At 46.9% G+C, this 27,391-nt stretch overlaps 1 long non-coding RNA gene across 3 annotated transcripts in view; it reads left to right on the forward strand.

The window, feature by feature from the left end:
• Positions 1-26,233, forward strand: part of LOC119042211 (uncharacterized) — a 38,814-nt gene extending 12,581 nt beyond the window's left edge. For all 3 annotated transcript variants that reach the window (XR_005081172.2, XR_008390677.1, XR_008390676.1), the window contains 2 exons: positions 10,112-10,248; positions 25,998-26,233. This is a non-coding gene — a long non-coding RNA (uncharacterized LOC119042211). The remainder of the gene's footprint in view (positions 1-10,111; positions 10,249-25,997) is intronic.
• The last annotated feature ends 1,158 nt before the right edge of the window (positions 26,234-27,391 follow it).

Here is a 27,391-nt window from a genome sequence, read left to right on the forward strand (position 1 = left end):
CTAGCAGAATGTCTCACATGTATAGAGTGCTCAGTAACTACTTCCTTCCTGTCAGGTGGCCTGGGCACCACAGAAGCCCTCCAGGGCTGAGAGAGACCCACCAAGAGGCCAGCTCCTCCCACAGACCGCTAATTTATTGGGGGGGGGCGGCCTGGGAGGATCCTGTGAACAAGAATGGGGGCCAAGCTTCACTGTCCTGAAATGCTTACCGGGTCCCGAGGTCTCACAAGCAGGGTGGGACCAGGCGAAGGTGCCCTACTAGGCGCCCGCCAGTCTGACCCAGAGGGCTCTAGAAAGCAGGGGAGAGGCAGAGCTCTTTGGGAGAAGACAACCCAATACAATCCATGAACCGGCCTGTTGGTGTTTGTAATTCTAAAACAACAATAATTTGTTGCCACTTCCCTGGGGCCCTCAGCCAAGGTTTGCTTTCTCCCTATTTTCAGCATGTAGTGCTAATTACCTTTTGCAGCCAATTGCCAAGTGCTCATATGGGAGGTAATTGTCTTCCCAGCTGGAGAATTGTATCCCCCCACCCCAAGAGGGGAGGTGCTTTGAAACTGAAATTCAGCTTTGGCAATTACATTAGCATCACTTTCACTTTTTTCAAATTCCTGACACCTGGGGGCTTCAGGACGGACTTTGACCTCTTTGTTCTGGTACCTAGTTCCTGTCTTACCTGTGGTGGGAAGGGCTCCTGCTTGAGAGGTCGGACAGCCACCCTGGAACCTTGCCCCTGCCACTTGCTGGCTGTGTGCTCTTAAGCAAAAGTACTCCCCTCTCTGAATCTCAAGTGGGGATTCATTTATGCTTCAAATCTATCTAGTATTCAACCCTCACAATAGGTATAAAAAGCCAAACACAGTCCCTGGCACATACTGGGTACTCAAAAAAGTTCACCTTCCCTCTCCTTTTTGTCTAGGGAAGAGACCACTATTCTTAATTTGGCCCCTGAATCTGAGGTTGCCGTGAGGTGGGTGAGAGGAAGCAGATAAAGTCTAACCTCCGTGGCCCCCAGCCTACAGGTGCTGGGCAAGCCTCAGCAGAGGGTCACCGGCTACTGAGCACCTACTGTGTGCCAGGACCGCATACCGTGAGCGGGGCGGCTACCACCCAGGGCATTTCTGCACTCTCGGGAAACAGTGTCTTGGCTTCATTCTTGCTGTTTTCCATACGAGATGCGAAGTTGCTTCCAGAACACCCACACGTGGATGCTCCCAGCTCTTAAGCAACAGAGCCTGTGTAACCACCAGCCCCCTCCGCATCACACACACCAGCTGGAAGCTTCCTCAGGAGGGGCAGACCTCCCCACCTCATCCAGCCATCCGGCCATAACCAGACAAGACCTGCTTCTGCAACTCAAAACGGAGGTAACGGCACCCAGCCCCTCCCCTCAGCCCTGGGGCCCTCTGGGAGCTTCTGTCTCCCCAGCATCGGTCTCACCCACGGCTCACAAACGGGAGTGTCCTCCTTGTCCCTCTCTCCCCGCGTCCAGACCACTTCCAAGTCCTGAATTGCTAAATTTCAGAATTGCTAAATTCCATGCAACTGGCTCCTCACCAGGGCGAAGCGGAGCCTGTGCTGCTGCTCTCTCTTCTAAGGCACATCTGGCCACATCATGTTGCGGCCCCCACCCCTGCTGAAGAGCCAGCCGTGGCTCCGCCCTGTTCTTGTGCTAAAGACCTGACTTCTAACCAATGGCTGAAGGGGCCTTGGGAGGCCTAGTTCTCACCCTTTTCAGCCACATCTGCCCCCTTGCCGTGTAGCTACCTGGGTTCCTTTCAGTCCTTGAATGTACCATGCTCTCTTCTACCACAGGGCATTTGCATGTGCTGTCTCTTCTGCCTGGAAAGCCCTCCTCTATTCCCTCTACAACTTGCCTCATCCTGTTCTGTTTACTTGGTTTTCAGCTAAAGGGTCACCTCCTCTCTGTTGTCCTCCTGGATCAGCAGCCCAGAAAGAAAGCCTTCATTATACTCTCTCAGAGCGCTGGCTATGCCTTCCTAACCTTACTCTACTATGGTAATTTGATTAGCACCCATCTCCCATCTTCCCCTCTTGACCATAACCTTCAGGCAGGCAGGGACAGTGGCTATTTTAATTCACATTGTTTCCTCAGGGCTTAGCACATGACACACAGTTGATATTCAATAAGCATCTGTTGGGTGAATAAAGATTCCATGAAGGTGGTTTTGAGAATCAAATAAGGGAGAGAGAGGCAGAAATAGGGAGGGAGCAAATGTTTGGTTGGTGCCCACATGGTGCCAGGTGCTTCAGATGCATTGTTCTAACTGATGTTCCCCAAGCACTCATTCTACGTTTGAGGAAACCGGGACTCGGAGACAGGACTAACATGCCAGCAGTCACAGCTAACAAGCGGCAGCTAACAGCGTCGGGGGAAGAGCAGGGGCTTGCTTAGCGCGACCTTCACCATCTCCCCTCCTGCCCTGTCTGCCTCTGAGCTAAAAAAGTGAAGGGAGTGTGTTCTGAAAATTCTTAAGTTGAAATAAATAGCAGTCCTTCGTGGCCATCTCCAGAGCTTTCATTACCAAAATAATAATCGATGCAGAAGTGGGTGGGAAGGGGCTGGGACAAGAAAATTTCAGGGACAGTGGTGGGGGCAGCACAGATGTAGACGTTTTTTGTAATTCATTGGCACATACGCCTGAGATCTGGGGATTTCACCGTGTATAGGTTTTAGCTCCATTTCAAAACTGCTGTGAGGAGCACTGTTGGTACAATGCGGGTGACGTGAATGTATCCGTGTCAGGTGATATCACTATGTCAGTGTTAAATTCTTGAGGTTAACACTGACTTCAAGGGTTAACCTTGAGGTCAAAGGTTAATCATAAAGTTACCACGTGACCCAGCAGTTCACTGCTACGTGTATACCCAAGAGACCTGACAACATATAACCACACAAAAAGTTGTACGTAAATGTTCAGAACCACATTTTCAGGATAGTCCCAAAGTGGAAACAACTGTCGTCCGCTGATGAACGGATGAATAAAATGTGGTTTTAAAAAATATAGAAAGGACAGCAATAATTTTCAAAGACAAGTGAAATCACAACCTGAAAAGAAAAAGAAAGAAAAGGAAAGGAAATGAAGAGATGCAGTGAAAGCAGTGTTCAGAGGGAAATTGATAGCTGTAAATCCTTGCATTAAAATTACAGGCCCTGGCTGGTGTAGCTCAGTGGATTGAGCTCGGGCCTGCAAACCAGACAATCACAGTTCGATTCCCAGTCAGGGCACATGCCTGGGTTGCAGGCCGGTTCCCTGCAGGCCAGTTCCCAGCAGGGGACACACAAAAGGCAATCATACATTGATGTTTCTCTCCCTCTCTCCTTCCCTTCCCCCCTAAAGATAAATAAATAAAATCTTTAAAAAAAATACAAAAGGTCCTGGCTGGTGTAGCTCAGTGGGCTGAGCGCAGGCCTGCAAACCAAAAGATCATGGTTCGATTCCCAGTCAGGGCACATTCCTGGATTGCAGACCAGTTCCCAGTGGGGGACACACGAGAGGCAACCATATATTGATGTTCCTTTCCCTCTTTCCTTCCCTTCTCCTCTAAATATAAATGAATAAAATCTTAAAAAAAAAAAAAAAAACAACTAACGATCTGCCCTGGCTGGTGTGGCTTAGTGGACTGAGCACCAGCCTGCGAACCAAAGGGTCACTGGTTCGATTCCCAACTAGGATACATGCTTGGGTTTCAGGACAGGTCCCCAGTTTGGGGTGTGCGAGAGGCAACCGCACATTGATGTTTTTTCTTCCTCTCTTTTTCCCTCCCTTCCTCTCTCTCTCTAAAAATAAATAAATAAAATCTTTTAAAAATATATGAAAGGTCTTAAGTCAGTAATCTAGCCTGCCCCCTTAAAGAATTAGAAATGAAGGAGCAAACTAACACCGAAACTAGCACAAGGAAGGAAACAATAAAGATTAGAGTGGAGATAAATGAGGTAGAGAATACAAGAATGTGAGAGAGAGAATGAATGAAAGTAAAAGGTTTTCTAGGGGAGTTTTGTTTGTTTTTGTCAAAATATTGATAACTTTAGCTAGACTGGCCAAGAGAAAAATGAGAGAAGACTCAGATTACTAATATCAGAAGTGGATACGGGGCCATTGCTACCACCCTCACAGAAATAAAAAGGGTTATAGGAGAATAGTGTGAACAATTGTAAGCCAACAAATTAGATAACACAGATAAAATGGACTAATTCCTAGAAAGACGCAAAGTGCCAAAACTGAATCAAAAATTGAAAGAAAATTTGAATAGACATATTACTAGTAAAGAGATCAAATCAGTCATCAAAATAGCTCCAACAAAGAAAATCCTGGGACTCGATGGCTTTACTGGTATATTGTATCAACTGTTTAAGGAAGAATGAACACTAAGCCTTCCAAAACTCTTGCATAAAACAGAGGCGGGAAGAGTTTCCAATTCATTCTATGAGGCCAAAACCAGACAAAGACATTCTTTAAAAAACAAAATACAGACCAATATGCCTGATGAACATATATGCAAAAATCCTAGCAAATACTAGCAAACCAAACACAAACCAAATATACCGTGACCTACTGGGACTTAGACAAGGAATGCAGAGCTAGTGAAACATACGAAATTCTGTCTGTGTAACACACCATATTAATACAATGGAGGAACAAGACCAAATGATCATCTCAACTGATGAAAAAAAAATTGAACCCTGGCTGGTGTAGCTCAGTGGAGTGAGCAGGGGCCTGTGAAGCAAAGGGTCGCCGGTTTGATTCCTAGTCAGGGCACATGCCTGGGATGCAGGCCAGGTCCCCAGTAGGGGACGCATGAGAGGCAACCACACATTGATGCTTCTCTCCCACTCTTTCTCCTTCCCTTCCCCTCTCTCTAAAAATAAAATATTTTTAAAAATTTGAAAAGACCCAACACCTGTTCATGATAAAAAAAACATGTAACAAACTAGGAAAATAAGTGAATTTTTCTCAAGCTGACAAAAGGCATGTATGAGAAACCTACAGTTAACATCATAGTGTAACAGGGTGCAGCCAAGGGGGTACCCCAAATGGGGATTTGGAATGGGATCCAGAACTCACAGTGTACAGGAAATATTAAAAATATGGGATGTCCTCACCCCCCACAAGTCTGAACTGGGGGATGGGACACATGGAGCAGGGCCACTGAGAGCTGTTTTGTACAGCAACAGCTTTGCAGCTACCCTCTGGCATGGTCGTTTAACGTATCTATAACCTTTAATGGGTTTCATAGATATGTTAAACAGCTGTGTCTGTGCTTTGAGCCAGGGGGATGGGAGTGACTTCAACCCAAAAGGTAAGTAGGAGGTAACGCCACCTGGTTACAGCACCTGCGTGAGAGCTTAGAGATGATTGGCTCCACGCCATGGGGCCACGCCTGCCTGGACTTACTACAGCAGCCCAGTAAAGCTGGAAGAATGCGGGGATATGGCAGGTGTAACTGATTGTGGGAGGAGTTGGAAATGAGGCTGCAGAGGAAGGTTGGCCCTGGGATTTAAACCCAGGCACGGCAGCCATGCCAAGTTGGGAACACTCAGCTTTGGTGAGAGTCAGGACCATGTGGCTTTGGGGTGCTCCCTTTAGCCATGTGGCTTAGGCAGCAGGAGAGACTTTGCCTGGAAGAAAAGGGGTGAAAGGACTCTTGCTGGTGGGCCATGAGAAGGTGCCACATTGTTTTGGATTAACTGGAGATTGTGGCAGCGACACAGCTGATGGTGCCAGGAGCCTGAATCACGGACTTGTACTTCTTTTCCTGAGGTACGGTACCCAGACTGGGCAGAGGGAGAAGGCAGGACTGTGTGCATCTGTGGGTATTCTAAAGGACTTTGATATTTTAATGAAGACATTAAGTCATTACTCTTAAGTCTGTATAACTTTTAAATAAATAATTCCTTTCCTTTTCACCAATCTCTGGCACTGAGAGATGTCTCTCCCTGGCAGCAGGCAAGGTGAACCTAGTAGGTGGGGGGGTGGAGAAAAAGAGGGGGTCCTTTTGGTAATAGTATATTGTTCACCCCCCCATCTGTTCTGTAATAACACTGCTGATGTTTTCCCCCTAAGATCAGGCAGAAGACAAAGATGTCTTATCTTACTACTTCAACATTTTCCTGAAGGTTCTAGTCATAGCAATTTGGCAAGAAAAAAAAGAAAAAAAAAGGTATCCATATTGAAAAGGAAGAAGTAAAACTATCTCTAGTCTCAAACAACATAATCTTATATATAACAATTTCTAAGGAATCCACTGAAAAACTATTAGAACTAGTAAGTTCAACAAGATTGAAGGACATAAAATCAACAGGGTGATGTAATAGGTTGTAGCCAGGGGGCCCCTCAAAGAAGTATTGGTAATGGGTTCCAGAATTCAGGGTTTCCAGGAAATATTAAAAATATGGGATGTCCTCATCCCCGCCACAAGTCTGAACTGGGGGATGGGACACATGCAGCAGGGTCACTGAGGTTCATTCCCTGGTTACAGCACCTGCATGAGAGCTTGGGGATGATGGTCTCCACACCTTGGGGCCCTTCCTCCCTGGACTTACTATGGCGGCTAAGAAAGGCTGGAAAAAAATATGGGAATGGTGGCAGGTGTAACTGATTGTGGGAGGAATTGGAAATGGGGCTGCAGGGGAAGATTGGTGCTGGGATTTAAACCCAGGCGTGGGAGCCATGCTGGATGGTTGGGACCACTTGGCTTTGGCAAAAGTTTGGACCATGCAGCTTTGGGGTGCTCCCTTTTGCTATGTGGCTTCGGCAGCAGGAGAGACTTTGCCTGGAAGAAAAGGGGTGAAAGGACTCTTGCTGGTGGGCCATGAGAAGGTGCCACATGGCTTTGGATTAACTGGAGATTGCGGTGGTGACACAGCTGATGGTGCTGGGAACCGAGGGAGCTTGTCAGCTGAGCACGGATTACTGAGAAGAACCAGGGGCTACCTGAGCCATGGGCTTCTATTTCTTTTCCTGAGATACAGTACCCCAGACTGGGCAAAGTGGGGAAGGAAGGACTGCGTGCATTTGTAGGTATTCTAAGGGACTTTCGGATCTCAATGAAGACGTTAAGTCATTAGTCTTAAGTCTGTATAACTTTTCAATAAATAGTCCCTTTCCTTTTCACTAATCTCGGATATTGAGAGCTATAATTCCCTGGTGGTAGGCAAGATGAACCTAAAACAGGGGGACCCCGGGAGAAGGGGGGCCTATTTGGTAATAGTATATCATTCACCCACCCCAGGTCTGTTCTGTAACAAATATACAAAAACATATTGTATTTCTCTTCACTAAGCAATAAACAATCCAAAACTGAAGTAAATAAAGAAGATAATTTACATTATCATCAAATAAACTAAAATACTTGGGGATGACTTTACCAAGGAAGTTTAAAGCTTGTACACTGAAAACTGTCAAACACTGTTGAAAGAAATTAAAGATCCCCCTAAACAAATAGAAAGATATTCCATGTTCATGTCCATGTTCATGGATTGGAAGACTTAATGTTTATAAAATGGCAACATTCCCCAAATGATCTACAGATTCAGTGCCTTCCTATCAAAATTCCAAGTGCCATTTTGGCAGAAATGGATAAACTGACACTAAAGTTTGTATTAAAACTAAAGGATCCAAAATAACCAAAACAACCTTGAAGAAAATCGGAAGACTCACAATTCCTGATTTTGAAACTCACTACACAGCTACAGTATTTGAGACAATATGCCTCTGGTATAAGGACAGACACAGAAATCAGAGGAATAGACTTGAGAGTCCAAAAATAAATGCATAAATCTATAGTCAGTTGATTTTCTATGAGCATCAGTGCCATTCAGTGGGGAAAGTATAGTCTTTTAACAAATGGTGCTGGGATATCAATACCCACAGGCGAAAGGATGAACCCTTACCTCACACCATATATAAAAATTAACTGAAAATGGATCCAAAGCCTGAATGTGAGAGCTAAAACTAAAACTAAAACTCCTAGGAGAAAATATAGAGGTAAATCTTTACTATTTTGGACTTGTCAATAGATTCTTAGGTATGACACCAGAAGCACAAGCAACAAAAGAAAAAATAGGTAAGTTGGACTTCATTAACATTAAGCATTTATGTGCATCAAGGGATAATCAAAGTAAAAAGACACCCCACAGAATGGGAGAAAATATTTGCAAGTTACATATTTCATAAAGGCCCAGTATCCAGAATGTAGAAATAACCCTTACAATGCAATGATAAAATGACAACCCAATTTTAAAGTGGGCAAAGGCCTTGAATAGACATTTCTCCAAAAAGATGTATATATAACTGGCCAATAAGCACATGAAATGATGCTTGGCGTCGTTAGTCATTAGGGAAATGCTAATCAAAACCACAGTCTCATACTTCTTCACATCCACTGGGATGGCTATAATTAAAAAGACAGAAAATAACAAGTGTCAGGGTGTGAAGAACCTGGACCCCACACACATGACTCATGGACGCAGAAAATGGCGTGGCTGCCGAGGAAGACAGTTTGGCACTGACTCAAAAACATTAAACAGAATTACCCCATGACCCAGCAATTATACTCCTAGGTTTATATCCAAGAGAATTGAAAATAAATATTGAAAAATGTGTACATTGAAGTTCCTAGTACTGTTGTTCACAATAATCAAAAAGTGAAAACAACCCGAATGTCCATCAACTCATGAATGGATGAACACGTGCGGTTTACCCGTGCAATGGAACACCAGTCAGCTGTAAAGGAAGGAAGTGCTGGTACATGCTGTACCCCAGATGAAGCCTGAAAACATTATATACGAGGTGGAAGAAGTCAGACATTGGAAGCTGCATACAACATGGTTCCACTTAAATGTGGTTCCAGGTCCGCAAATCTATAGAAACAGAAAGCAAGTTAAGGGCTGCCTAGAGCTGGAAGGGGAGTGACTGCCGGATTGGGACAGAGGAACCCTTCCAGGGTAATGAAAATGTTCTAGAACTGGATAGTGGTGGTGGTTGCTCAATGTTGTGAACTTATTGGAAGCCACTAAATTGTGCACCTTAAAATGATTAAAATGGTGAATTTTGTTATGTGAACTTCACCTCAATAATTTTTTAAAAGATTTTATTTATTTATTTTTAAAGAGAAGGAATGGAGAGAGAGAGAGAGAGAGAGAGAGAAACATCAATGTGTGGTTGCCTCTCACGTGGCCCCACTGGGGACCTGGCCTGCAACCCAGGCATGTGCCCTGACTGGGAACCTAACCGGTGACCCCTTAGTTCGAAGACTGTGCTCAATCCACTGAGCTACACCAGCCAGGGTTATTTTTTTAAAAGCTAAATGCTGGTGTACACTATAGCATGGATGGACCTTGAAAACATTATGCTAAGTGGAAGAAGCCATTCACAAAGGACACATTGCGTGGTTCCATTCACATGGCATGTGCAGAATCAGCAAATCCACAGAGACGGAGCGTAGGGCTTGGGTGGGGGCAGGGGAAGTGGGGAGTGACTATTGATGAGCATGGGTCTCTTTTTAGGGTGACAAAAACATTCTAAAATTATGATGATGCTTTCGGAACTCTGAGTGCAATAAAAATATCAAATTATACGCTTCAAGTGGACAAACTATATGGCATGCAAACTATAGCTCAATACATTTGTAATAACAAATTCTGGGGTGTGATTTGCATTCTGGCTATGTAGAAAAACATCTCATTCTGAAGAAATATAGACTGAAGTATTCAGGGGGGAAGTGTCAGTCATAATGCCTGCGTCTTGTTGTCAAGTGGTCCAGGAAAATAGAAGAATATCCTTCCATAGAGCTCTGCTGTCCAGTACAGCAGCCACTAGCCACCGTAGCTACTTATGCTTAAGTGTCAATTAATGAAAGTAAATGCTGTCCATTTAAAATTCAGTTACACCAGCCACATGTTAAGTGCTCGGTAACCACATGCGGCCAGTGGCTACGGTATTGGACAGTTGGCATAAACGTTTCTTTCATCGCAGAAACTTCTATCAGCCCGTGCTGACAAATAGAGGGAGAAAGTAAACATGGTACAAGATTAGCGAATGCTAAGTTGTGGCGAAGCTCACAGGCATCCGTATGACTCTTTCAACAGGGGGATGCCAGCGTGGCCGCGGTTCCCACAGTGCATTCCCTGGGCCCAAGCACCATGTGAATCCAAGCTCTTCCGAAACTTCCAGATGCTTGTCCCAACCATCTGTTCTGCTTGGGGGGTACAAGTACACGACAGTCGTGAGTACACTAAACACAGAGTTTATCCTTGCATTGTTATTTATTAATTCTTGTATTATTTTCTGTGTGAACAACTGCAAACCCACTTTTGCCCCACCCTGTTCACGTTCCCAGGAGCCTCTTCCCAGAGCCAAGTCCGTGCACAGGGTACAATGCTCTTTGTTCTCCTGTTCAGCCATGTTTCTTGGGAAGGCACCGTGGGGCTGTGGTTTTAAAGCTAGACAGATTCAAGATTAAATATATGCAGTTGCTCTTTCTCTTAATCAGACGTATGACCTTGGACACAGTACTTAACCTTGGAGTTGTGGGTCTCTCAGCCATAAAGTGAGATTAAAAATCACAATTGCCTCTGGCCTTATGGAAGGCACTTGGCTTTGGTCCTAGCCCAAAGCAAGGGTCTATTACAGGCAGCTCAAAGGGTTCTAGGGTGAGAGAGAGACAGGTTGGCGGAGGCTGCAGACGACACCTGCGTGGCGTCTTACCTGGAGGAGTTTCCAGTCTAAAGTGGAGGTCAGCCAACTGCTGGGCCCCGAGAGAGCCGTGCTGGTGATCAAAGCTTAAAAACAAATTTAAGGCTAAATTTTGCCAGCAGGAAAAAGAGAACAAGTGTTGTGACTATTTAATAAAATTAAGTGTACCCCTTTGTTGGTGTTAAAATGCACTCAATTTCTGGGAAGATGGAGCTGGTTTGCTGGGAGTTGTGGGTTTTCTAATAACCCTATGTGGCAATGCTTTGTCAATCCCTGTCTTTCAACACTGGGCAGGTTTGCGAAACCCGAAGCCTGGGAACCACTGACTCAGAGACACCCGGTGGGGGCGTGAGGGGTAGAGACAGCTAAGGCCAGGAGTCAGTAAACCTATCTTCTTGGGCATCTGCCTGTTTATAACCGGTCAGAGCAATAGGAGACATTGGTCTGGGAGAGCAAGGTCCTGAGAAGCCATTGGTTGCTTAGCAATTGTTTCTCTATGGCTGGCATGCCCTTCCCCTGCTTACATGCTCCAGGTAACACAGCTTCGGGACAGTGAAGGGCCAGGGTGAGGTGAGGCTCTGTGAAGCAAGAGAAGCAAAGTCAGGGGAGGGTGGGCTGGGCTGGCCCCCTGGGGCACTGGATTGCCTGATATCAAAGGGAGACTGCAGGAGCTTCCGGAATCATATCCAGCTGCCTTCTTGCTTTGTGACCCTTCCGAGCCTCCATTTTCTCATCCATTAATATAACATCCCTTCCCAGTGTCAGAGAGTTCGGCTCTTATGTTCGCATTTCAGGCTCAGTTTACCAAGGGGTGAAATGGGCATAAAAACTCTCAGGGCATGAAGGTAAAGAGTAACACATAGCATAGCTCCTGGCTCATAGTAGGTGCACAAATGTTTCCTAAATTGATTGTTGGCTTTTGCTACTGATCTAAAATCCCCTATCTGCATTCCGAAATTCACAAAGCTCTGAAAACACAATGTGTTTCTGTAAGTTTACCACCAAAACTCATGTGATGGCAAAACCTGATCTGAAACGATGCCATTACGCATTCATGGTGCAAACATAGAGGTGCAGTGTTACTGCGTGTGGGCCCCAGCACATGCACCAAATCCTCTTTCTAAAATCTGAAAAATCCCGAGTTCACAGTCACCTCTGGCCTCAAGAGTGTTTGTTTATTTTGTCTTAGACACGGCTCTTTCTTTTTTCATTTTATTATTTTTTATTTTTGTATTTAGTGTTTTTATCATTACCATTCGGTCCCCTTCCACCCCCTCCCCAGCAGTCACCACACTGTCGTCCACGCCCATGAGCTTCTTTTCCCTTTTTGCCCAGTCCCTCTGCCCCTCACCTCCCCCACCCTTCCCTGTCCCCCTGCTCTCCATCTACGAGTCTGTCTCTACTTTGCTTCTTAGTTCAGTGTGTCGAGTGTTTTAGATCAAGAACTTAGAGCTTGTATCGGGGAGATGTAACAGAGGAGTAAAATAGCCTGACTCCGGTCAAATCCAGTGCTTGTTGGGTACAGGGAGTGGGTGGGAGGGACCCTTGGTGCTGCGGAGCCTGAGAGGTGAGGGAGGAGGACATACCAGGAGAAGTCTTGGTTACAACAGAAACCAATTCTGACTGATTCAGGCAGTAGAGGAACTTGTTAGAAGGGTGTTAGGTTCATTCCAGGGTGTCGGGAAGTGGGAGAACCAGGCTTAGAGGCCTCAGGGCCAAGAAGCCACCAAAATTACCCACAGCCTGACCCACACTGGTACCAGATGAGGGAGGCCACTTCCAATTCTCTCTCTCGGTTCCTGATTTCAGATTCACAATCTGGAGTGGGAACCTTCAGTTGGCTGAACCAAAGTCAATGACCATGTCCAGACTGCAAAGTAGGCTTGGGCGGGGGGGGGGGGAGTCTGAAGGTTTTTGCTTTGATTGATTGATTAATTGATTTTTTTTTTAGAGAGAGAGAAAAAGAAGGAGACAGAGAAGAGCATCAATTTGTTGTTGCATTTATTTATGCATCCATTTGTTGCTCATATGTGCCCTGACCAGAGACTGAACCTGCAACCTTGTAGTATCAGGACAGAATTCTAACCAACTTAGCTACCCAGCCCAGGCTGGAGATTTCTGCTTTTAAATTGGGGGGCAGTTCTGCCTTCTGCCATGAATCCTAAGGAAGGAATTTCTCTGGAATAAGAGCAAGGGTTCAGTTGTCAGGCAGTCAAAACTAACAAGGACAGGCAAAGGCTCAACAGCAATTGCTCACCAGAGGAGGGGTTGATTCTACCTGAACCCTAAAAGATGATCAGATGTAGGCTAGGAGATGTTGGCAAATGAATTAAAAAAGAGTCTGGAGGCTTTGGCTAAAAATAAATAATAAAAATTTATTCAAGGGTCTTAGGGTTTGCAAACCAGAAACACAACTAGGCAATACCCAGAGCATTCTGAAGAAGACAGAAAAACTAAGAGTTCTTATGGTAAAAAGTCTATTCTTGAGAAAAATCAGTCCTACATCTTAGTTCTTACTTCTAGGTGAGTCCAAAATGGTAATCCCCTAAATGACCAGTGGTCTGGGCAATGGATGTTGGGTGGTCTGGATATGTGAACATTCTTTCCTCAACCCTTCAAGGGGCTCGAGGTTTGGTGTATATCTAGGCATTGACACAGAACTGGGAAGTTCAAAAGTTAAAGTTCCCAGGTCATTCTTGGGGAGTTTTAACTAACAAAAATAGAATTGTTTTCTCATACCTCGACCCACTTTTAGTAATTTAGTAGCTTGACTAGAGTGATTCCCTTTTATTTTTTCACTCTACTCCTCGGGGTGATGAAGGGTTCATCAAGGGGGCGGGGTTTGACCCAAGGCAAAGACCTACATTTCTGAGTATAGCGCGCTTACCAAATGACAGTCACTGAGCTACGTGCTTTACTCCTATTCAATACTCAAAACTGTAAGATTCAGGGCAGCTATTATTAACAGCATTTTTCAGACAAGGAAGCTGAGGAAGAAAAAGCTTTTCAGACAAAGTAGTTGGTTCAACTTACAGCTAGAAGCCGGCAGAGCTAGGATCTGAATGCAGGCAGTCTGACACCTGGCCCACACACCCTGCACTAGCAGGAAGTGGGAATCGAGTGCCTGCCCCTATCAACTGATGGAGGCTGCTTGGAGTCCTGTGTTGAGAAAGACTCAGAGGTTGTCTCTGATATATAATGTAAGAAGCCTTATGATCATTTGAAGATGTCTTCCTAACAAATTTGACCTGAAAACTCAAACTTCACATATTTTTCAAGTGAACATGCAACATTTATCAAAATTGATCCTATATAACAGCCCACAGAAAAGATTCAACACCTTTCAAAAAAATGGAAACTATTTAGACTAGGTCTTCTCATCGCAAAGGAACAAAACTATAAATTAAAAACAAAAAAGAGAACTAGAAGATCTCCAGCTACCTGGAAATTAAATATTACAGTGGTCAAAGAAGAAATCAGAATGGAAATAAGAAAACGTGAACTGAATGATGACAAAGATGTAACATAGCAAAACTTGTGGGATGCAGCTAATGCGGTTCTTAGAGGAAAATCTGTAGCCTTCGAATGCATATATTAGAAAAGGATAAAGGCTTGTCCTTCTGAAGGAGCTGACAAAGAACAGCAAATCAAACTCAAGGGGATAAAAGGAAGAATAAAACAACAAAGAGGAGAAATCCAAATCAGTACTAAAAGTTGGTTCTTTGAAAGAATTAATAAAATTGAGTAAGTCACATCTACCATAAGCAATTAGGTGTTGGAACTGATTCTTGGAACTCTCTACCTTTTATATGATATATGCTCATAAAACTATTAGTTACATTGAACTTAAGCAAGGGCAGAGAGACACTGAATGTTTAAGGTGTGATGAATAATTCAGTTGGAGTTCAAATGTGTAAGGGAAAGGAATTAAGATTCTGTTGTAAGTGACAGAAGCCCAAATTCAATGGGATGAAGCCAAAAAAAAAAAAGAAAAAGAAAAAGAAAAAGAAAGAAAGAAAGAAAGAGTTTATTTGTTTGTATAACTGCAAAGTGCAGGAGGGAATTCTGGCTTTAGGAACAGTTGTCTCTGAGTGTTCAAACGGGGCTGGTTCCAGGAATGGCTCTTTGGAACTTTTCTCACCTTCTTTCTGTGTTCATGCAATGCTTGGGCAGGCGCTCCAGTCCAGGCTGAAGGGCCACGGGATCCTCAGGTGGTCTTGTGATGGCAGAAGGAGAAGAGGACAAACACGAGTGCATTTCAGGCATCTACATGACTCACTTGCTAATGTAAAGTGAGGCAAATTTGCCAAATGTGCTGGGCAGAGAGGAGTGGGGACCCCAGGAGCAGCGTGAGAGGCTGCACCCTCTCCCCAGTGGGGGAGGGGTCGGGAAGCACTGGAAGGCTGAGTCTGAACAGTTGCCCCGACAACAGGACAGCATGGCCCCACGGAAGGAAATACCCTTCTATGTGCTTCTGTGTGCGGAGGATTTGGGGCCAGACTATATAATGCAGGGAATGTGAATGACCTTGATACTTCCCCATGGTTAGATTCAGGTTATGCAGTTTTGGCAGGAACATCACAAAAGTGGTGCCGCATTCTTCTCGCCGCATCCTATCAGACGGAGCACAAGTTCGGTTTGTCTCATCGCTAATGGAGTTTACTCTGATTCCTTGATTAAGGTGGTACCTGCCGGATTCTGCCATTGTAAAGTTACTCTGAACAGTGGTTCATTAAAATTACATGAATACTCTATTTTCATCAAGCTTTCCATTTATTCATGCATTTATTGGTAGTAATATGGACTCGTGTATTTTAAATTTCATTTAATCTGTTACTACCGTTATTTATTTTGCTCTCAAACTGTCCCATTTTTGACTAGAGGGAGCCTTTCCAAGTTGGACATGACCTTCCGACACATCCCCACGATTCTTTGAGCACTTCCTTGTTTTCTCTTACAACAACATGATCTGGGCTCATTTTCTGCTGTTTCTGCCCCGATCCTGGAACCAGCCTTTCACTCAAGGAGACCTGGTTCTTTTTCGTAGGGAATGGTAGTTGGAAACCAGGACCTGAGTACTGGGTGTCCTTCCTCATTGCTGCTGGAGTATCACTGCCCCCCAGGCCCTCTCGGGGGACAGAGCTGGAGACTGAGCGTCACTCTCTTCGCCCGACTCAACACCCCACAAGGGCTGCCCTGCTGCACAGATGTCATCTTGTTGTACCCCATCTAACGGCTCTAGGACTAAATTTTTGTGTGTGTGTGGTAAGGGGAAGGAAGAAAAAGGAAGAGGAAGCTAATTTCTTATATGATTCAGTATTGTATTTTTATATGATTTTAACATTTTTTATATTTCCAGTTCCTGCCAATGTAGGGAAATGGTACTGTTTTTATAGGTAGGTCTTTTATTGCATCGGTTTTCTGCGTAGGTAACTGTGTAGACTGCAGGTAAAGACAGTTCTACCACCTGGCTGGTGTAGCTCAGTGGATTAAGCACAGGCCTATAAACCAAAGGGTTGCAGGTTTGATTCCCAATCAGGGCACGTGCCTGAGTTGCAGGCCAGGTCCCCAGTGGGAGCCATGTGAGAGGCAACCACACATTGATGATTCTCTCCTTCTCTTTCTCCCTCCCTTCCCCTCTCTAAAAAAATAAATAAATATTTTTTTAAAAAGACAGTTTTACCTTTTTCAATCCGACACCTCTTTCATTTTTCTTTGTAATATCACCTAGAACCCCAGGCTAACATAAACAATAGCTGTGATATTGGCACCTTTGAGTTGTTTCTTCTCTTAGAGACACCGTTTGTCCATTAAGAATACATTTGCTCTAAATTTTTAGCATAAGATCAGGCTTTGTAAGTTATCTTTCTATTCCTGGTTAGTTAAGAATGTTAAAAGAACCCTGGCTAGTGCAGCTCAGTGGATTAAGCGAGGAGGGCCTGCGAACCAAAAAATCACGGTTCAATTCTCAATCAGGGCACATGCCTGGGTTGCAGGCCAGTTCCCAGCATGGGACCCACGAGAGGCAACCACACATTGATATTTCTCTCCCTCTCTCCTTCCCTTTCCCTCTAAAGATAAACAAATAAAATCTAAAAAAGAAATGTTAAAAGACTTTGAAAGTCATAAATTTTTGCTGAATTTATCAAAAAACGTTTGTGTGTGTGTCCCTACAATAAAATAGTCACGCGGTTGTTTTTCCTTCAGTCTATTAACATAAACGCCTTAGTGGATGAATTTTCTGATGGTTAATTCTCCTTTCTTGTCTGTGATAAACGCCATTTGGCCATGATTAAAAACAAACCAACTGACACAAGATTCGGTCAGCCAATATTTTATTTAGATTTTTATCTTCATTGTTCACAGGTGAAATGAAGCTATTTTATTTTCTTGTTTATTTTTCCAGTTTTGAAAGTAAGATGATACCATCTCATAAAATGTGTTAAACAGTTCCTCCCCTGACCTTCTGGGGATTTTTTCCTGAGCATTTAGAGTTGAGACTTTGGTACCCAGACAGAGAGATGAACTTGACAAAGCTGACACAGAGAGTTAGTGACATTTCCTGTCCTGAAAACGATTCCTCTCGGAGATGTCCCCCAGCTTGGCTTCTTTGTCAGGCGGAAGTGCTCCAGCTGCCCCACGGTTATCTGCCCTTAACGCTGCCAACCAGGCAAAAAACAAGCTGTCGTTTCAGGTTCAAATCCTTGCTTTGGCACAAGACTTTGCCTCTCTGACCTTGTACACTGGTTTCCTCGCTCTGTAAAATGAGGGCAGTGGGGCAGGCAACCTTGAGATCTGTTCTATTCCTGATGTTTGAGGCCTTCATCATTCTCAGACACCCTCCTGGGATTCCAGGCCAAGCTTCAGGGCACAGGTAGAATCCAGTGAAGAAGGGGATGCTGGTCAGAGCGCCGTCCACATGGCAGCCATGGCCTTGTTTGTAGTCCCGCTCTCGGCCATGCTTGCAGCCTTGTGCTCGTGGATCTCCACGTCTGAGAGAATAGGCTCTGGGTGATGCATCCACTGAGGCAGCAGGCAGGGATGCAAGGGGCCTGGGAGAAGGCAGAAGAAGAGGCTGTTCACCACTTACTGGCAGGGGAGTCAGGCCTGGTGGGCACTGGCCCTACCCCAGGGCCTCCTCGCCCTTCAGAGGCCTCATCTGGACAGAGGAGGGTGTAAGGCCAGGTGAGGCCAGCTCAGCCTGGCTCCAGCTGCTGGATTTGGACTCCCAGAGGCCTGGCAGACTCTCCTCATCCCCTTTCCCTTGTACCCTCATACCTTACACCCCTATGCTTTCCCCCAGCTCCCAGCAACAAACTCTGCTTTCTAACTTCCGGACTGCAAACCCCTACCAGGCCCTTTCACGCCCCCAACTCCCAACCCCAAATCCCAGCCTGAGCTCAACTCTTTCAGTCTCAGCACAGTCCCCTCCCCTCTCCCCAGTCTCACCTAAGCAAGGCTCACTCTCAAGCTGAACTCTTCATCTCGTTCTCCCCAGAACTCCCCAGTCACCTGGGACAGTTCTGCTTTGGGCTCAGAGGAATAGCTAGTACTGTTCTCTTCCCCCCTCGGCCCATCCAGGCTGCTCTGCCGTCTGCCCACAAAGCTGTCCTGACTGTACCCAGAGACGCTCACGGGTCTTCATCAGTTTGCTCCCCACCCCACCTGAGCTGAGGCACCCCACCCACTCCTAACCCTATCCCCCACCCAACTGAGGCTCCATGCTGGCCTGGGCCCCCTTCCAGCCCACCCTCTTGCTCCCCTGGGTACCAAACCTGAAGGCTTGCATCAATCCCTTGCCTGCAAGGGCATGCTGCCACCTGCTGGTCAATCTGTTATAAAACCTTAATGGCTTTCCAGGCAAAGGCCCCTTGGACTTTGTTGAGTCTGGGGACACTCGATTCCTCTCTCAGCAGCACTTTATGCCACTTGCCATCCTCTCCTTCTCGAAACTCCCTCACTTGTAGTTCTGGCTTCCGGCTCTCCTCCCAGTTCTCGGGCCTCCCTTTCCTCAGTGATGGATCATTGTAATTTGTCTGGCAATTAAATGCCGGTGCTCAGCACTTGGCCCCAGATCCTCTTCTCCCTTCATCTCATTCTCTCTCCCTGGGTAATCTCATCCACACCCACAGAGACTCTGATGACGCCCAGATGTATATACCCAAGGGTATCACAACCAGGGGCTGCTTGGCCCTCCAAAGGACATCCCACAATGTCTGGAGGCATCTGCGGTTGTCTCAGCTAGAGAGGGGTACTACTGACAACTAGTGGGTACAGGCCAGGGTGCTCCAAACTTCCTACCGTGCACAGGACTGTGCCTCACAATGACCCAGCCTCCGATGTCAATACTGCCAAGGTTAAGGACCTCCTTCTCAACTAGCTTCTCCTCTGAACCCCAGGTGGTCCCTCCAACTATTTGTACCACTTCTCCACTTGGGTCTTGCAAACATTCCTCTAACACAGCCCATTGGAATCAAACTCATGATTTCCCCACCCTGATCCACTAGCATTCTTCCCCACCCTGGTTGCATCCCCTTGCATGAGCCACAGCCTGGGCGTCACCCTGGACACCTCCCTCTCCCTCACCTCGATGTCCGGTCCATCACCAGGTACTGCCCATTTTCTCTCCTTAGGATCTTTCCAACACCCTGCTCCAGCCACCATGGCCCTGTTTCCATTTCTTCAAATACGTCAGGCTCCTTCCCACCCCAGAGCCTTTGCACATGCTGTTCCCTCTCCTTCCTGTCTCTGCTCCCTTCTCCTAGTTAACTTCTATTCACCCTTTAGATCTCATCTCAGATGTCACCTCCTCAGGGAGACCCTACCCGACCCCAGCGGCTAGGTCAGATTCTGTAACAGGGAATGTAGTTAGGCCTGTAATTTCCTTACTCGTCCATGCAATAACTTGCTTAATGTCTGTCTCTCTACCTGACTAAGTGCCCACGGGGGCAGGACCGCATCTGCGCATGCTCGCCAGCCCTCCGTGCAGGCTGGACACCTAGAGGGGGTCAATACGACCTTCGAAGAACCGAGTGAGTAAAATCCCGTCTTTCCACCTGGCCCCACAACAAAGCACCTGAAGAAGCAGCAGCTGAGCCATCACCTTTTCTGTTCCTCCAAAAGGCGTTGCTCTCATTCTTTTCCTTATCACAAAAGCAACCCATGCTCACTGTGGAAAACTCAGGAAGCACAAACCAGAGGAGGAAAGCACAGTTCTACTGCGCGCGCCATCTTGCAGACTCCTTTTCACCCTGAACAATAACACATGAACAATAAACAGGTCCAGGGGCACATCAGTAGCAACGCTTCTGTAATTTCGTTTTTCCTGTAAAAACACCCCATTCTCCGAGAAGCGCACAGATTCTTTCTCGATAGACCTGCTGCCTTAGATCCCCGGGAAGCTCTTTAAAGTGCAGTTTACAAGCCCCAGCCGGGTGGCTCAGGTGGTTGGAGCATCGTCCCGTGCACCAGAAGGTGACGAGTTTGATCCCTGGTCAGGGCACATGCCCGGGTTGCGAGACTGATCCCCACTGGGAAGCCATTGATTAATGCTTCTCTCTCACATCGATGTTTCTCTCTTGCACTTTCCCTCCCTTCCTCTCTCTCTCTCTCTAAAATCAATAAACATATCCTCAGGTGAAGATGTTAATTAAATAATTAATTAATTAATGCCGCTTCCACGCCCAGAGCTTCCGATGTGGGAGGACTTGCGTGGGTCCCAGGTATTGCTTCTTACTTAACTTCCCCTGGAGATTCTGGTGGGCCTGCCAGGGTTAGAAACCACTGATGGACGCAAATCTTCCATTTTTGGCCACGAAGGGAACGGCCAGCATTTCATTGCTTCTGGTCGCACAGCAATGCCCATCCTTACAGCTGCTCCAGCAAACATCCTCTGTTTCGGAAAGCCGCTTCCCAGGGGGCAATGCACACTGGTCAGGCCAATGGGCCAGACTGCCAAACCAGCCCCCAACAGAGCTCTCCTCCTGAGCTAAGTCAATATTGACTTGATCTGGGACTGGGCAGTGGAGGAACATGAGTTTTATTTCTCTATACCCTTTTGAATGGTTTGATTTGGGGAAGACTGGCGTGCATTGCTTTGGCAATTAAAAAAAGAAAAGCTAATAGGATTTTGGGGGGAATGTTGACTGGGCTTTCAGCCCAGATCTCATTTTCTGAGCCTCACAGCCTGCTCTCCAGCTGCTTACTTGATATTCCCTCCCTGGTGGTTGAGCAGACATCTCAGGATTAACACACATGAAAATTCATAGAGCCGGGCTCTCCTCCTCCCTCTCAGAGCAGCCTCCCCCACCCTGTCGGGCTCAGGCCATAGCACCTCTGTTCACCCAGCTGCTTGGGGCTGGAGCAGGAACCTCAGCACGCCCACAGCCATCCTCCCCGAGTCCCGCGGACTCTGCCATACATTCCAGGTCAGTTCAGTCCACTTCTCTCCATCCCCACCACCATCACCAGGGTCTCAGCCGCCTTCATCACTCACCCCAAACAAGCCATTCTCACTGCTGCAGCCAGAGTGGGCTTTGAAAACCTCAGTTAGACCGAGACTCAACACAACTCAGGACCCTGACAACTTCCTGCCATCCGCTGGATGCAATGGAAATCTTAGAGGCGGCCTGCCAGCCCCCACACGGACCGCCCAGCCCATTTCTGCCACCTCACCCGCCCTGGGCTTAGACAGCCCAGGCCTCCGTGTGACGCCAGGAGCAGAGCTTCCCACCTGAATGCATCACACGTCTCTGGAACATTCTTCTCACCATGCCTCACCGTCTCTTGGCTCTCAAGTTGGATGCCCTTTTCCAGAAGGGGTTTCCTTGACCTAAATCTAGGGAAGAGTCCCATCCATCCCCTCTCCTGTGCTTCTCCACAAACCCCGGCCACCCTTTGTCGCGATATGTCTAGCTGTGGGGAACTGGCTGGAGCTCCCTGAGATTGGAGACAGGTGTGGCTGTCAGTTCCCTGTGAACCCAGGAGCAGCCAGACGCCTGACACACAGTAGGAGGTTCACAGTACCTCCTGACACACAGTAGGAGGTTCACAGTACCTCCTGACACACAGTAGGAGGTTCACAGTACATATTCACTGAAAGCGGCTGAAGGAGCAGAAGTAAAGGTGACAGCCTCCCAGTTTTAAAGGGGAGACAGCAGAAGCCTGAAGTGCATGGGGGCCCCATGTCACCCAGCAAGTCAGCAGAGCTCAGGGACATCACCCCAGGCCTGCGGACCCTGGGTGCAGTGCTCCCTCAGCCTCCTGACCTGCCCACCGTTTAAACGCACCATAACTCCACGAGGAAGGGTTTTCTCTCCGGCTCACAGACAGCCTGCAGAGGTCACGGACTTAAGCCAAAGGCGCAAGGTTAACGAAGACAGCTCTGAGTTCACACCCTGGCTCCTCCATCTATTCTTCCTACTACCAAAAGCAACAGTCCGCGAGTTTTTGTTAAGTACCTACTAAGTGCCCGGAGCTGGGAAGGCAGAATGAACCCGAAGACACATCCCTGCCCTCCTGGCGCCAACATCCTGTGGGAGGGGGCAGGAAGCAAACACAGAGAAAAGCCAAGTTATAATGATGAAATTCTGATATCAGCCTCAGAAACTTAGTAAAGTGTCTGGGTGTCGACCCTGGCATTCCCCTGTTTCCAGGCATCTGGAAGTTTCTTCTGCCCCCAAGCCCTTCCCCAGGGCCTCCGTAGCAGGCTGATGCTAGCCAGTGTCCCAAAGCTGTCAACCTCCATCCCATTCTCAAGCGCTCCTTCTACATCACCACTAGGGGGCAGTCATACCCCACCTCAGGTTTCCAGCAGCTCTGCCTGGGCCTCAGCTCCCACCGGAATCTGTGAAGGGAGGGGAGAGAAGTTCAAAGCCGCTAAAGTGCCCCAGGCTCCCCAGCTCTGTCTAGAGGAAGGAAAGAGTTTCTTAATGGATTTTTCTCCATTGTCTTCCTCCTGCTTTGTCTCCTCATTCACTCCTCCACCGGCTGTTCCTCTCCCTCCTCAACATTACACAACCACTATGCAATCTATTGGGTTGGCCAAAACGTTCCTTTAGTTTTTTTCCATACGATGGCTCTAGTAGTGGTTGGTTGTCTTTAACTTCATTCGAAACAATTTTGTTAAATTGTATTGTGACAGCTGTCATATCAGCATCAAGAACTTATCAGCCCTGGCTGGGTAGCTCAGTGGATTGAGCACAGGCCTGTGAAGCAAAAGGTTGCCAGTTCAATTCCCAGTCAGGGCACATGCCTGGGTTGCAGGCCAGGTCCCCAGTAGGGGACACATGAGAGGCAGCCACACACTGATGTTTCTCTCCCACTCTTTCTCTTTCACTTCCCCTCGCTCTAAAAATAAGTAAATAAAATATTCAAATTAAAAGAAGAAGAACTTATCAAAACCAGTGAACTTTTGTGTAGCCATTTTAACATTGAAGATGGAACAAAACACACAACATTTCTATGTATTATGCTTTATTATTTCAAAAAAGGTAAAAATAACCGAAACATACAAAAAAAATATTTGTGCAGAGTATGGAGGTTTTGTGACTGATCTAACGTGTCAAAAACGGTTTGTGGAGTTTCGCACTGGAGATTTCTCGCCGTAATAAAAAATGGAGACACTAATTGAGAACAATCGCCGTTATACCACGTGGGAGACAGGCAACACACTCGAAATATCCAAATCCATGAAGCTACTGGTGAAAATGAGAAACGAGTCTTTTATGGAAAAAAAACTTAACGGACTTTTTGGCCAGTCCAATTCTGTTGCTCAGTTTCCCTCACCTGGGAGTTTCACACAAACGGGACCATAGACTATGCAGTCTTTTGCGACTGGCTGCTTTCAGGATTCACCCATGCTGTAGTGTGAATGCTGAAAAATATTCCATTGTGTGAATAGCCCACACTCTGTCTATTCATTAATCAGTTGATGGACCTCGGCTGTTTTCCCACTTTTTGTCTACGATGGGTAATGCTGCTATGAACATTGGTGTACAAGCTTTTTAACTGATGCAACTCACATATCATAAAATCCACTCTCTTAACAATACTATTCTATACTATACTACTCAGAGTTGTAGGGCTCCCACCACACCTAATTCCACAACATTTCATCACCCCTAAATGGGGAGTGACTGCTAATAAGCTAATAAGTGGTCACCACCCATTCCCCCTCCTGGAAACCACTGATCTACTTTCTGTCTCTGTGTTGATCTATTCTGGACATTTTATACAAATAGAATCATGTGACATGTGGCCTTATGTGTGTAGCTTCTACTTAGTGTATGTTTTTGAGGTTTGCCCGCGGGATACCATGTATCATTACTTTATCCCGTTTTGTCGATGAATAATGTTGTGCTGTAATGATACGCCATGTTGTCCTGATGTGTTTGTCAGCTGGCAGACATTTGGGTTGTTTTCCCTTTGGCCCAACAATGAACAGTGCTGCGGTGAGAATTCATGAACAATATTTTGTGTGGGCCTCTGTTTTCATTTCTCTTGCAGATGTACCAAGGAGTAAAGTTGCTGCGTCATGTGGCTCTGGGTTTAATCTTTTTGAGGAACTGCCAAGCACGATGTGTCTGTGCCATTTTCCACTCCTGCCAACAATGTGTAACATTCTAACTTCTCCATATCCTCACCTTTTTTATTATAGCCACTCTCGTGGGTGTAATTGTTTTTTCATTGTTCTCTCAATAAACTCACCAAGTACCTACTGCGCGCCAGTGTTCTAGGTGCTGGAGGTTTAGCGCCCAGTGAACAGGACGTCCTGGTGAACATGATGGAGCTGGCCCTGTCCTCACAGGGGCTCCAGATCTGCTAGCAATTCACACAGGAAAGGAGAGAGGACCACATTGGCAGGACAAGCTCAGGAGGCGGGGAGTGCTCTGAGACCCAAAGCAGAGCCACAGGCGGTGGGGGAGGGGCAGCGGTGGCATGGTGGCGTGGTGGCGGTTCTGCATCACCCAGGGAATCGAGAAATGGCCCCTCTGGGAAGGTGACATCTGTGATGAGACTTAATGATAAGAAGGAGCCACCTCCTCAGCCCCTAAGGACAAGTGTCCCAAGCCCAGGGAGTGTGGCTGGAGCCGTGAGCAAAGTGGGGAGCAGAAGAAAGATGGTGCGGCAGAGGTCAGTGGGGGTCGGCCACTCAGAGTGGAGAGTCTGGAGAGTCTGGATTCAATCTCGGGCTTGGCGAGAAGGCAGGGCAGTTCTGAAGGCAGAGTATTTACACTCTGAATCCTGGGGGACTGGCGAGGAGGCCCCCTGACACCATCCAGGTGAAGGACGATGGAGGCTGGGCGTGCAGGGGCTCAGCAGGACACACCGTAGGGGGGAGAGCAAACTGACTCACTGTGGCCGCACATGAGGAAGCAAGAAGAGAGAGGCATCTTCTTCCTTCCGGCACCTCTTACTCAGCAGTCACGCAGTGAGGTCTCAGGGCACTGATTCAGCCCCGTGGATACACTGGGCCCGGGACAGGCCCGGGACTCTCCCCTGCACAGGAAACTGCAGGGTGACAGCCAGCCCCTGTGGCAGCCTAGGTCCTACCCTCTGCACTATGGGGGCTCCAAAGAAGACCCTCACCCCTGCCCTCCGGACTTCAAGCCTTAGGCCGGGCCTGCTCTAACTGCGGCTGGTCACCCAGAACTGTGGCCCGATTTGTCTCCCCAAACCTGTGCTCCCCCTATTTCTGCCCGTTCGGAGCCCTTGCATGTTATTGTGCCCCTTGCAGTGGCCCCCAAACTTGAGTGATATATAAACAGGCTCATCAAAATGAGGACCTCCTGCCCTGGCTGGTGTAGCTCAGTGGATTGAGCATGGGCCTGTGAAGCAAAGGGTCACTGATTCGATTCCCAGTCAGGGCACATGCCTGGGTTGCAGGCCAGGTCCCCAGTAGGGGACACATGAGAGGCAACCACACATTAATGTTTCTCTCCCACTCTTTCTCCTTCCCTTCCCCTCTCTCTAAAAATAAATTCATTAATTGTTTAAAAAATGAGGACTTCCTGACAAGACATTGTTGATTGAAACATTTTTATTACACTCTTCTTAAAACACAAAGCTAGGTACCAATTCCTTGGGCTCCTATACAACCAGAAAACCAAGTTCCAGATGGAATACAAACACAACCACAAACCCAGTAACATTCCGATGAACACCATTCATTCAAGGCGCGGGATGATGTCGTTTTGTGGGATCAGAATCACGCCTGGCAGTACGAGGGTGTTCCTGGCCGCGCCAGGGGGTTGATTCCTGTCTGTGCTTCGTTTTCAGTTGGAGCTCCCACACCGCTGAGAGGGCGGACTCCGCGCGCCCACTTCTTCCCCGTTTGGTGAAGGGTACCCTCGTGGACAAGTGCACAGGCCAGTGGCTCACTAGGCCATGTTGACCCCTCTGCTGGGACGACCTTCACGGGCCCCGGCACCCTCACCTGGGGGGCTCCACGTCACCCCTTGTCAAACACATTCAAATGCACCCACACTCTACATCAAATACACATGTTTTGCAATAAAAAGGAATTTATTTGTATAACTCAGCTACTGAAATTATTTCAATGAATAGGGCTGTATGTGTGTGTTATTTTGGTGATGTTATTACTTTAGAGTTATAAACATTCTTTTTTGAGTTCTGAAACATCCCCCAGATCCTTGGAACTCTCCCAGACCCAAGGGCCGAGCTCACAGCACTGGAAAATACACCGGCCAAGCTGGGGCCCGCTCCTCTCTTTCTCCATCAGCCAGAGCCAGCGAACCCCGGTGCCAACCTGCCCCCAAGCACAGACCCACGTGGGCGCTGCAACAGGGTGGGCGGTTCTCAGTCATGCAGCCTGACTCATTCGCAGGGGTCAGAACATGCTCACACTCACTGTTCTAGACTGTCACTGAGATAAAAGTCCTGAATTATGGAAGTCCCCTGTGAAGGCAGATCGCTGGGAACACATCTGAGGCTCCCAAGAGACCCTGGTTTGAAGCCCCACGGCCTTCGAGGTCAAACTGCAGCTCCTTGGCCTGGTACTATGCTCTGTGGGGCCAACTCCCCTTCCCAGGGGTTTTCCTTGCCATCAGCCCCCTACCTGGACTCAGATGGACTCAGACCTTCTCTGTGGCCAGCCTCTGACCCTCCCGTGCTCTCCGCCTGGAATGCTCTCCCTACGGTGTTTTAGACTCTTTTATTGTTTTTACAGGTTTTAAAACATTGCACAGGTAACCCATGTTCACTACAGGAAAAATCAGAAAATACAGATACAGGAAAATAAAAATAATGAGTCGTCTTGTTATGCAAAAATAATCATAATGAACTCACATTTGATATATATAGTCACTCTTTACATTTCACTTTTCCCCCTGCACATGTTTATGTTACCAAAAATGTAACGAACGTTGTTTCCGAATGAAGGATTGTGAGCAAACAAAAATTCAGTGATTGCTACTACGCCACACGTTCAAACTCACAACCACGTTCTGACGGATCCTAACTTTTTAGCATGCTTACTTCAGCTCTTTAAAAAAATAAAATAAAATAAAATAAAACCTAACCAATATTGGTTGAAGCCCCTGGGTCTCCTTTACTACCCGTCCCCCTCTATCCCTCCCCCTCCCCCAGACTCAGTCTCTCACAAATTTGGGGTTTATCCTTCCTGCCCCTGCTTTGCTGCTGTTAAACTTCAC

Source organism: Artibeus jamaicensis, unplaced genomic scaffold (genome assembly GCF_021234435.1).
Source record: "Artibeus jamaicensis isolate MK-2021 breed Jamaican fruit bat unplaced genomic scaffold, CSHL_Jam_final scaffold_847, whole genome shotgun sequence".
NCBI lineage: Eukaryota > Metazoa > Chordata > Mammalia > Chiroptera > Phyllostomidae > Artibeus > Artibeus jamaicensis.